General features: G+C 46.3%; 1 long non-coding RNA gene across 1 annotated transcript; it reads left to right on the forward strand.

Moving 5' to 3' along the window:
- Positions 1-454: 454 nt before the first annotated feature.
- On the forward strand, positions 455-8,091 carry LOC131516726 (uncharacterized). Its single transcript, XR_009264211.1, has 3 exons — positions 455-1,977; positions 4,463-4,643; positions 7,993-8,091. It is a non-coding gene; the product is annotated as an uncharacterized LOC131516726 (long non-coding RNA).
- Positions 8,092-9,753: the final 1,662 nt, after the last annotated feature.

The following is a 9,753-nucleotide window of genomic DNA, read 5'->3' on the forward strand; positions in this document are numbered from 1 at the left end:
TTTTTTACATGTATTTATTTTTGAGAGAGAGAGCACAAGTGGGGGAGGGGCAGAGAGAGAAGGAGACAGAATCTGAAGCAAGCTCCAGACTCTGAGCTGTCAGCACAGAGCCTGATGCGGGGCTCGAACCCACAAACCGCGAGATCATGACCTGAGCTGAAGTCGATGCTCAACCGACTGAGCCACCCAGGTGCCCCATCACCAGTGGCATTTTTTTTTTTAATTTTTTTTTTTTTTTCAACGTTTTTTTATTTATTTTTGGGAGAGAGAGAGACAGAGCATGAACGGGGGAGGGGCAGAGAGAGAGAGGGAGACACAGAATCGGAAACAGACTCCAGGCTCCGAGCCATCAGCCCAGAGCCTGACGCGGGGCTCGAACTCACGGACCGCGAGATCGTGACCCGGCTGAAGTCGGACGCTTAACCGACTGCGCCACCCAGGCGCCCCAACCAGTGGCATTTTTAATCAGGCTTAGGAATTTGCCTCCAGCCATCAGAGAGAAGGCTTGACCAGTGCCTGGCATGCTGAGGCCCTTGGAGGGTGAACTCATTATGACTCAGGACCTAGACTCTCAGACTCAGGTGTGGACAGCTTGGCCTGGTGCACCATCAGGTAGTTTCGTGGTGGCAATCTTAATACTGATAGGTTCTTGCTCCAAAAACCGCAAGTGAGAGATGATCCTGGCAGTGTGTAATGTGTAAAATATCCAGCTAATAGGAACAAGTTTATGGTCCCAATATCCAAAACTGTGGCATGTGTACAAAAATACGTATATAGATCTGTTAGCAGAAATACTAACAGACTGTGAATACTGACAAACTGTGAATGGAATTCCCGTGTTCTCAGAGTTAGCCGTGTTTGTAAGAATCATGGAAGAAAATAGAGTGAAATATGTTTCAGTGATTCCAAAGACATCCAGGCTTTGAAAACTTACTTCTCTCATCAGTTGGTAAAAGAGCAAGTTCCCAGCCTCAACTGGCAGTTGGTGTTTCTCTGACTGAGCTAAAACACTGATATGCTCTTGCATCACCTCTGAGCAGGGCTCGTGCTGTTCCCAAGTGTGCTGGCCGTGTGGCCTCCCGAGCCTTGGCTCACCCTGCACACCCTTGATCGCAGAGGGCTGGGTACTGAGCAGCTGCTGCTCACCCAGTCACAGGATCAGCCTTTTCGTTTTGTTGATCTCAAGTAGCACTGTTGTGTATGCTCCCTCTTGTTTTCCCTGCTGGTAACTTTGACCAATGCTTCACACAGAACAAACCAGCATCAGTTTCCCAATTAACCGGTGGTCTCTTGTTGTCACCGCTGTGGCTTCTGGTCAACAAGCCCACTAGGATGGTCCTCTCCAGTTCTCAGCAAGGCCCCCAATGACATTCCTGCTGGAGCCTTGCCAAGGTTGGCAGTGGCCACCTCTCTGGAGACATGACAACTCAGATTCTCTCACAGCTTTGTCCAGATGTGGTAGGCTAGTTGCCCTTGCCTGAAAAAACATGTTAGATTTGGATTAGAGACCTAATCTTCTCAATTCCCAAACATGCTGCCATACTCCCCTTTCACCCATTTTTAATCCAGTCCCTAAAGAAACACAACTAACATTTCATAATGAGAAACACTCACAGCCCTAATGTTCCTCCTCACCTGTCTCTCCCTTCCCTGAGGATAGATGGATGAAACTGGAACCTAAAAAGTGAAGACTCCAAGCTCATTAACCAGTCCCCAAGTTATGACTCATGCTCTGTCTACCCACTTTCTGAAGACTTATACATCTTCCATGTGAGAGAGCCCAGCTCTCAGGAACCCAGGGAGCCAGTACCCTAAAATGGAAAAAGGCTGGGGGAGGGCTCTTGCCTGCTAAAAGAAGCATCCCTCAGGAAGCCTAGAAGCCCAGGCCTTAGAGTGCAGATCTGGTGTGGATCACAGTGAGGGCTGTCTCTTTGGCCGAGGTCACTTTGCCACATGAGCCAGCTCTGAGGACCCCAGGTGAGTGAATTTTAAGATCGTGAGTCTGTATGGACAGCCCTGGAAATGGAGGGTGTGCAGTGGGCTTACTATCCCTGTTTCTGTGTGTAGGGACTTGTTGAGGCACCCAGGACTCTGGAGACATACCCAAGGCTTGTTTGTGTCTGTGGTCCTGAGGTTGGGCTGGGCAGGAGGCAGGGCAATGCCGAGTGAGCAGTGAGCGGGGTTCTTCACAGCCTTGCCCTGATGTCTGGCAGCATGTTCCATCAGTAAAGCCATGCTGGCTTGCAAGTACAGTCCACATGCCCTCACCTGTGCCCCTTGCAGCAGACCATCTGTTATTAGAGATCTCTTTAGCTCCTGTCAATGCCAAACAGGGAGCTGAGGTGAGATAGTAGGTTTTAGCGGGTCTCAAAGTTTTAGAGATCCCCAGATGTGCCTCAAGGGCTGCTGTGAGTGAGGAGTAAAGCAGCATGGCCACCCAAATTAACCAGTACAGTGTGGAGTTCAACTGTTAGGGAAAGAAAAGGATTTGATACCTGAATCATCCCTTAAGGCAGTTTTTCCTCAAACTTAATATGCATGAATCACCTTAGGATCTTGAAACGCAGATTGAGTTTTAGAAAGTCCAAGATGAGACCTACAGTCGACTGCATTTCTACTACATCCCAGGTGATGGCCATGCTGCCAGTCCTTGGACCACGCCTGGAATAACGGGGCCTTAGAGCACGTTCCACCTCTGCCAGCCCCAAGTGAGCCACCTCTGTGTGTTGCCACCCCAGCCAGGAAACCTTGTGAAGGAAATAACAGCTTTGTTTTTCTCTCATTCCGCCTCATCCACCTAATGACAGAAAATGAAATCCTAATATTTCCAGGAAAATTCAGTCTCATATGCGTTTTCTCCAGTGTTTTGTTTTTTTTAAACTGTTAATTCATGATTTTCTCTAACACACTTCCCCTCTGGGTAGCACCTCTGTTAAACACGTTAGGTATGAGAGGTCTCATCTGCTGCTGTTCCTCTGTCTGGTGTGGCTTCCAGCAAGAGGTAGCCTCTTTATTTAAAAAAAAAAATTTTGGGGGCGCCTGGGTGGCGCAGTCGGTTAAGCGTCCGACTTCAGCCAGGTCACGATCTCGTGGTCCGTGAGTTCGAGCCCCGCGTCAGGCTCTGGGCTGATGGCTCTGGGCTGATGGCTCGGAGCCTGGAGCCTGTTTCCGATTCTGTGTCTCCCTCTCTCTCTGCCCCTCCCCCGTTCATGCTCTGTCTCTCTCTGTCCCAAAAAATAAATTAAAAAAAAAAAAAAAAAAAAAAAACGTTAAAAAAAAAAATTTTTTTTTAATATTTATTTTTGAGAGAGAGAGAGACAGAGTGCGAGTAGGGGAGGGGCAGAGAGAGAGGGAGACAAAGAATCCGAAGCAGCCTCCAGACTCGAAGCTGTCAGCACAGAGCCCAAGGCAGGGCTCGAACCCACAAGCCGTGAACTCGTGACCTGAGCCGAAGTTGGTCACTTAACCGACTGAGCCACCCAGGCGCCCCAAGATGTAGCCTCTTTAGTTGCTGGCAGCTACTGGAGAGTCTGTGATCCCTAGGCGCACTTTCTGCTGCCTTTCTTGTCATGGCCACCAGACTCCTCAGGGTCAGTTAGCATTCTTAGCTCATTGCTAAACCCTTCTCAAGGGTGTGGGGAAATTTGGCCGCTCCCCCAAGCTTCTTAGAGACTGGACTCCTGGCTTGTGGTGAAGCCGTGTGATTTGGGAGGCAGCTGTGGTCAGTGCTGGCTGCCCACGAGCATCTTCACAATGCTCGTTTAGACAACTTAGATGGGGCAGGTGTGTGGAGGGCAGAGTCTGTTGCAGAAAACTCAGGGCCTCTGGCTGCCTTAAAACTGTGCACGTGGGCACTTGCTCTATCTATGGTGGCAAATGGTGATCAGAAAGACCCCTATGTGGAGGCTCCTGAGGACTGGGGTGGCAGGAGCTTGGGCTGTTTCAGCCCTCATGGAAACGACCCACCCATTTGTCACCCCACAAGCATCTGGGCCAAATAGTGCCAGGCCTTGGCTATGGAGATGCCAGTCTCAGGTGACAGTCACCAGGGATGGGTATAAATGGTGGAAGGAAAAGGGAGGAGAGAGGACATGCCTGAAGCCCACTTCCTGGGTGTTGAGGGCTGGATGTCTCACTAATCACCAGGCTCCCAGCCTCTTCCTGTGTTCCCATTTCCACTTTGCTTCCGGTCCACAGACTTGGTGGTTCCCCTTTCCTCTCTGAAACTGCCACTTTAGGGGTGCCTGGCTGGCTCAGTCAGTAGAGCATGCAACTCTTGATCTCGGGATTGTGAGTTTGAGCCCATGTTGGATATGGAAATTAAAATTTGAAATTTTAAACTGCTACCACCCACTCTCTCATTCCACCACCACTCGCTCCCCATAATGGCAAGAGGATGTACCCCTGGTTTTCTCCTAGAAATACTGCCAAAGATAAACCTCTTGCTTTTTTCTATGTTAAGGGTTTTCTTGGTCATCAAAACAAGGACACCAGGTAAAAGCAGAACTGGACATAGGAAGTCACAAAGCTCAAGATGTCTCTCGCAGTTCTCATGGAGCCTTTGGTTCCTAGTTCCTGGCACCTGGGGGAGAGAGACCAGGATTCCAGAGAGAGAGGCCCCCCAACTCTTTCTTTCCTCATAGGTAAGAGTTCCTTCCCAAAAGGCAGGAGAATGTGCTCCTGTGAGCACCCCTGCAGGGCCCATGCCTCTGCTCTCCCATGGGATTTCTGTGTCTTGGGACCCAAAGCTCAAGAATGAAGGCCTGGCCCCAGGGGCTAGAGTGGCCTCTCTGGGTCCAACCTGGACTGGGGATTGGGCCATAGCAATTGGGGATTCCATAGCCTTGGGGATTCCCAAGGCAAAAAGGAAGCTCCTGTGAAAGTTACAGGAGACCATGGCAGTTTTTCTAAGCTCCCCCATTCCCAGCTGGTGATCCCCCAGAGAGCAGCTCTGTGAGAGAATAGCCAGGAGCATTCCAAATGTTTTACCTCCTCCTCCACCATCGCAAACCACAAACCCCACCCTAAATCAGGCCTACCTATGGCTGTTCCTTCTACCAGAGAAGAGAGAAGGGGCTTCCTTCCCATTGCCCAGGTATGGGAAGCACATCGTTTAAAACAAGATAAAAAAAAAATTTTAATGTTTGTTTATTTTTAAGAGAGGGGGAGACAGGATCCCAAGCAGGCTCTGCACAGTAGCGCAGAGCCCAATGCAGGGCTTGAACCCACGAACTGAGATCATAACTTAAGCTGAAGTCGGATGCTTAACCAACTCAGCCACCCAGGCATCCCTAGAACTCTTTTTAAAAGGTTTTACTAATGTCACTGCTTAAACACACCATACCTAGTAAACCTGTCTTAACATTTCCCGAGGCCCTGGGTCATGTGAGGATCTTGGTGCCCAGGCTCACTGCAAAGTGACTACCATGTGCACAACATTAAATAGCACCAACAGCTACACTGGCACAATTCTTCAACTTTTTTTTTTTTTTTTTTTTTTTGGGACAGAGAGAGACATAGCATGAACGGGGGAGGGGCAGAGAGAGAGGGAGACACAGAATCGGAAACAGGCTCCAGGCTCTGAGCCATCAGCCCAGAGCCCGACGCGGGGCTTGAACTCACGGACCGCGAGATCGTGACCTGGCTGAAGTCGGACGCTTAACCGACTGCGCCACCCAGGCGCCCCTACACTGGCACAATTCTTAAGTCTACTTTGAAGATGGCCTCTACCCCCTCACTGTTTTTGTGCCCATATGAGGTAGCCCTCTCCTAACTTTTTCCAAATTCTGGAGGGCTTGCAAACCATTTTACCGGATTTGGAACTTCTGAACCAATGAAAAGTACTCTGAAGGAGGAATTGTGGGGTCTTCTAGGAATGATGTAATTGAGCTTCGGTACATGCCTCCTGTTTGGCCTGTTTTCTGGCCCTCCGAGGGCCTCTAGTAACTGAGCTCTGGATAAGACAAATGTCTTAGATAAGCATGTTCTGGTTTTTAACCAGTTCACTGAAGTTTGCTGTCTGTATTTTTTCTCTCCTTTTTTTTTTTTTTTTAAATGTTTATTTATTTTGAGAGAGAGTGGAGAGGAGCAGAGAGAAGGAAAGAATCTCATGCAGGCTCTGTGCTGTCAGTGCAGAGCCCGACCCCAGGGCTCAATCTCAGGAACCGTGAGATCATGATCTGAGCCGAGATCAAGAGTCACATGTTTAATCGACTGAGCCATCCAGGCACCCCCTCCCCCTTTTTTTTAATTACCCTTAAAAAGAAAAAAAAAAAAGTACTGATTAACTTAAATGACAAGGAACAGCTCTGCCAAGGGGTCTAGGCAATAGATTGATGCAGCTCACTCTCAGAAGGCAATGTGAGGAAATATAGTCCGTCATCCTAGGTTAGGAAGAGCAGGGAAAATGAAATGGGTGATCTCAAAGGCCAGTGTCATTGAACCTGATCTGATCTCCTCCTCTCCCCTGTGCCTCATCTTTATGGGAACAGGCTGGTCATCCCTAGGGACTAATTGCAGATGTCCACTGGTTCGGCCATAAATCCTCTGACCAAATAATATCGTTGCTTACGTTAGGGTAGCACACACTGCTATAACAGAGATCCCACATGCAGTTGTTCAAATAAGTTATAAATCCATAGTTTTCTCACATAAGAGTTTCAATCTGTTGTACACACTAAGGTCCCACGTTCTTTTCATTCTGTTTCTTGCCATCTCCATGCATTGTCCTCATCTTCATGGTCAGTCAGTGCTGGTTTGCAAACACATATGATGGGGAAAGACTGGGGAGGAGGTTAACCTGCTGTCTTAAGGGTTAGACCCGTAAGTGGCTTCTAGCACTTTGTCTAACATTCTCAGAACAAGCTTTAGACCCAAAGACCCACCTAACTGCAAAGGAGGCTGCCATACAGTTTAAGAAGAAGAGAACAGATTTGAATGGACAGCTGTTAGTCCTCCAAACTAACACTCCAAAGGAACACTCCAAAGGAAAATGGGCAAAACCGTTTATTAAAGATTTATTTATTAAGCACCTTCTACGTGCTGGACCCTGTACATGCATAGAAAATGTACACACACATGTGCAAATGTTAATAATCATACAGGGAAATGTTCAACCTCATTAATAAGCAAAGAAATACAAAATAAAACAATGAGATTCTAAGCTTTTCCTATCAGATTGAGATTTATTAATTTTTTTATAAATCTTTTTTTAAGTTTATTTACTTATTTTGAGAGAGACCGAGACAGCACAAGCCAGGGAGGGGCAGAGAGATGGGGAGAGAGAAACCCAAGCAGGCTCCGTGCTGTCAGCTTAGAGCCCAATGTGGGGCTCCAACTCACGAAACGTGAGATCATGACCTGAGCTGAAACCGAGAGTCAGATGCTCAACCGACTGAGCCACCCAGGCACCCCGGCTGAGATTTATTTTTAAATGACAGTTGCAGGAGTTGGGGGAGGATACAAGGAAATGTGCTTTGTTACAAATCCTGGTAGAATCAGAAGCTCGTTTACTGTGAGATTCTGTAGTTTAAGCTTCAGGTCACCTCACTTTGTGTGGGCCTTTTTTGCACAGATGGCATGGGGCACTACTTCAGCCTAGGAGAACCCCTCTGCCTTGGAAGAGGTGGTCCTGGAACTATTCTTCAACCTCCAATAAAACTCTGCCATTGGCGTTCATCTAGTGTTCAGATCCCACTGTTAACTCCAAGGAGAATGATCTGAACAAGACACTGTTCCACCTTGATCTCGGCTTCTCAGCCAACAAGCCCCCCAAGGACAGGCATGGTGGGTGGCACCAGAACAGTAAGGCCCTGGCTGACTGGACCATGGGAAACCATGTTTATTGAGATCAGTGAGCGATGCCTAGACTGAACAGGCATCTCTGAGAAAATTACAGAGGTAGCAATAGGACACCCAAAACTATAAAAAAAAAAAAAAAATGTATATTAAACATGCCATAAAAAAGACATTTCCTTCCTATTTTTTCTATAGAAACTGCAATTGCAATATCATTATTGCTTGAAAAGGCAATCAAAGAATATGCAGCCCTTCATACCCAATAACTATAATAAAACTGATAATAATAAGTGAGAATATGGAGAAATCGGAATCATTCATTGTTGGTGGTAAAGTAAAATGCTACAGGTACTTTGGAAAACAGTTTGGCAATTCCTGAAAAAGTTAAACATAGTTACTATGATGGTTGATTTTATGTATCAGTTTGGGCCACAGAGTACCCTGACATTTGGGTGTTTCTGTGAGGGTGTTTTTGGATGAGATTAACATTTAAGTCAATAGACTGTGTAAAGCAGACTGCCCTTGCTCAGTAGGTGGGCCTCATTCAATCAGCTGCAGGCCTGCATAGAATAAGGCTCACCCTCCCTCCAGTAAGTGAGAATTCATCCTGACTGACTGCCTTTGAACTGGAATATTGGCTTTCTCCTGCCTTCAGACTGGAACTGAAATGTTCACTCTTGTTGCTATCTCTTGCACCTGACTCCACCACTGGCTCTCCTGGGTTTTAGCTTGCTAGCTTATCCTGCAGATCTTGGGACTTGTCAGCTTTCATAATCACACAAGCCAATTATGCTAGATCTATCTTATTTATCTCTCTGTAGGTTAGTCAACTAGAAGATAGACAGATAAACCTATTGGTTTGTATCTCTGGAGAGCCCTGACTAATAATATACTTGGGAATTCCATTCCCAGGTAAACCCAAGAGAAATGAAAAAATTCACACAAAACCAATACACAAAGGTTCACAGCAGCATTATTCTTAAATAGCAAAAAAGTAGAAGCAACCCAAATGTCCATCAACTGATGAATGGATAAATACAATGTGGTATGTCCATACAGTGCATTACCCAGCAATAAAAAAGAGTGAAGTGCTGACACATGCTACAACATGGATGAAGCTTGAAAACGTTATGTTAAGTGAAAGAACCTAAATACCAAAGATCATGTATTACATGATTGTGAAATTTCCAGAATAGGCAAATCTATAGAGACAGATTTAGCGGTTGCCTAAGGCTGGGGGATTGGGTGGTAACAGGTAAGGGGTGTGAGGTTTCTTTTTGGGCTAATGAAAGTGTTCCAGAGGTGACTGTGATGGTAATTGCATACCTCCGTGAGCCATTGAATTCTACACTTTAAAGGGTGAGTTGTGTGGTTTGTGAATTACATTTCAATAAAGCTTTAAAGTAGGGCGGGGGTGGGGGGGATGCAGCCAAAAATATAGGGAAAAAGTGAAATTGCTTGTTAACAATTTGTGACTTTTTTACCTACAAATAATGGCAGTTTCATATGTTTCAAGCTATTGATAATTTTAAATATTATAATTTTGAAGTATTTTTCAGGATTTTTTTATTCTTAATATTTACTTTTGTACTTTTTTTTTCCTAATGTTTATTTTTGAGAGAGAAGAGAGTGCAAGCAGGGGAGGGGCAGAGAGAGAGGGAGACACAGATTCTGAAGCAGGTTCCAGGCTCTGAACTGTCAGCACAGAGCCCTATGTGGGGCTCAAATTCACAAAACTCTGAGATCATGACTGAGCTGAAGTCAGACACCCAACCAACTGAGCCACCTAGGCACCCCTGTATTCTTTTTCTTAAAGAGAGGTTTTCCCAAATTGCTTAAGCTTTAGGACTCACATACCCAGATCCCAGGGTAGGAATGTAAAGTGATAGAGCCTTATTTATAAGGGACAGTTTGACCATATGTACCATGACTTTTACAAATATCCACATCCTTTGA

The sequence above is a fragment of the Neofelis nebulosa genome, chromosome 7 (genome assembly GCF_028018385.1).
Source record: "Neofelis nebulosa isolate mNeoNeb1 chromosome 7, mNeoNeb1.pri, whole genome shotgun sequence".
NCBI lineage: Eukaryota > Metazoa > Chordata > Mammalia > Carnivora > Felidae > Neofelis > Neofelis nebulosa.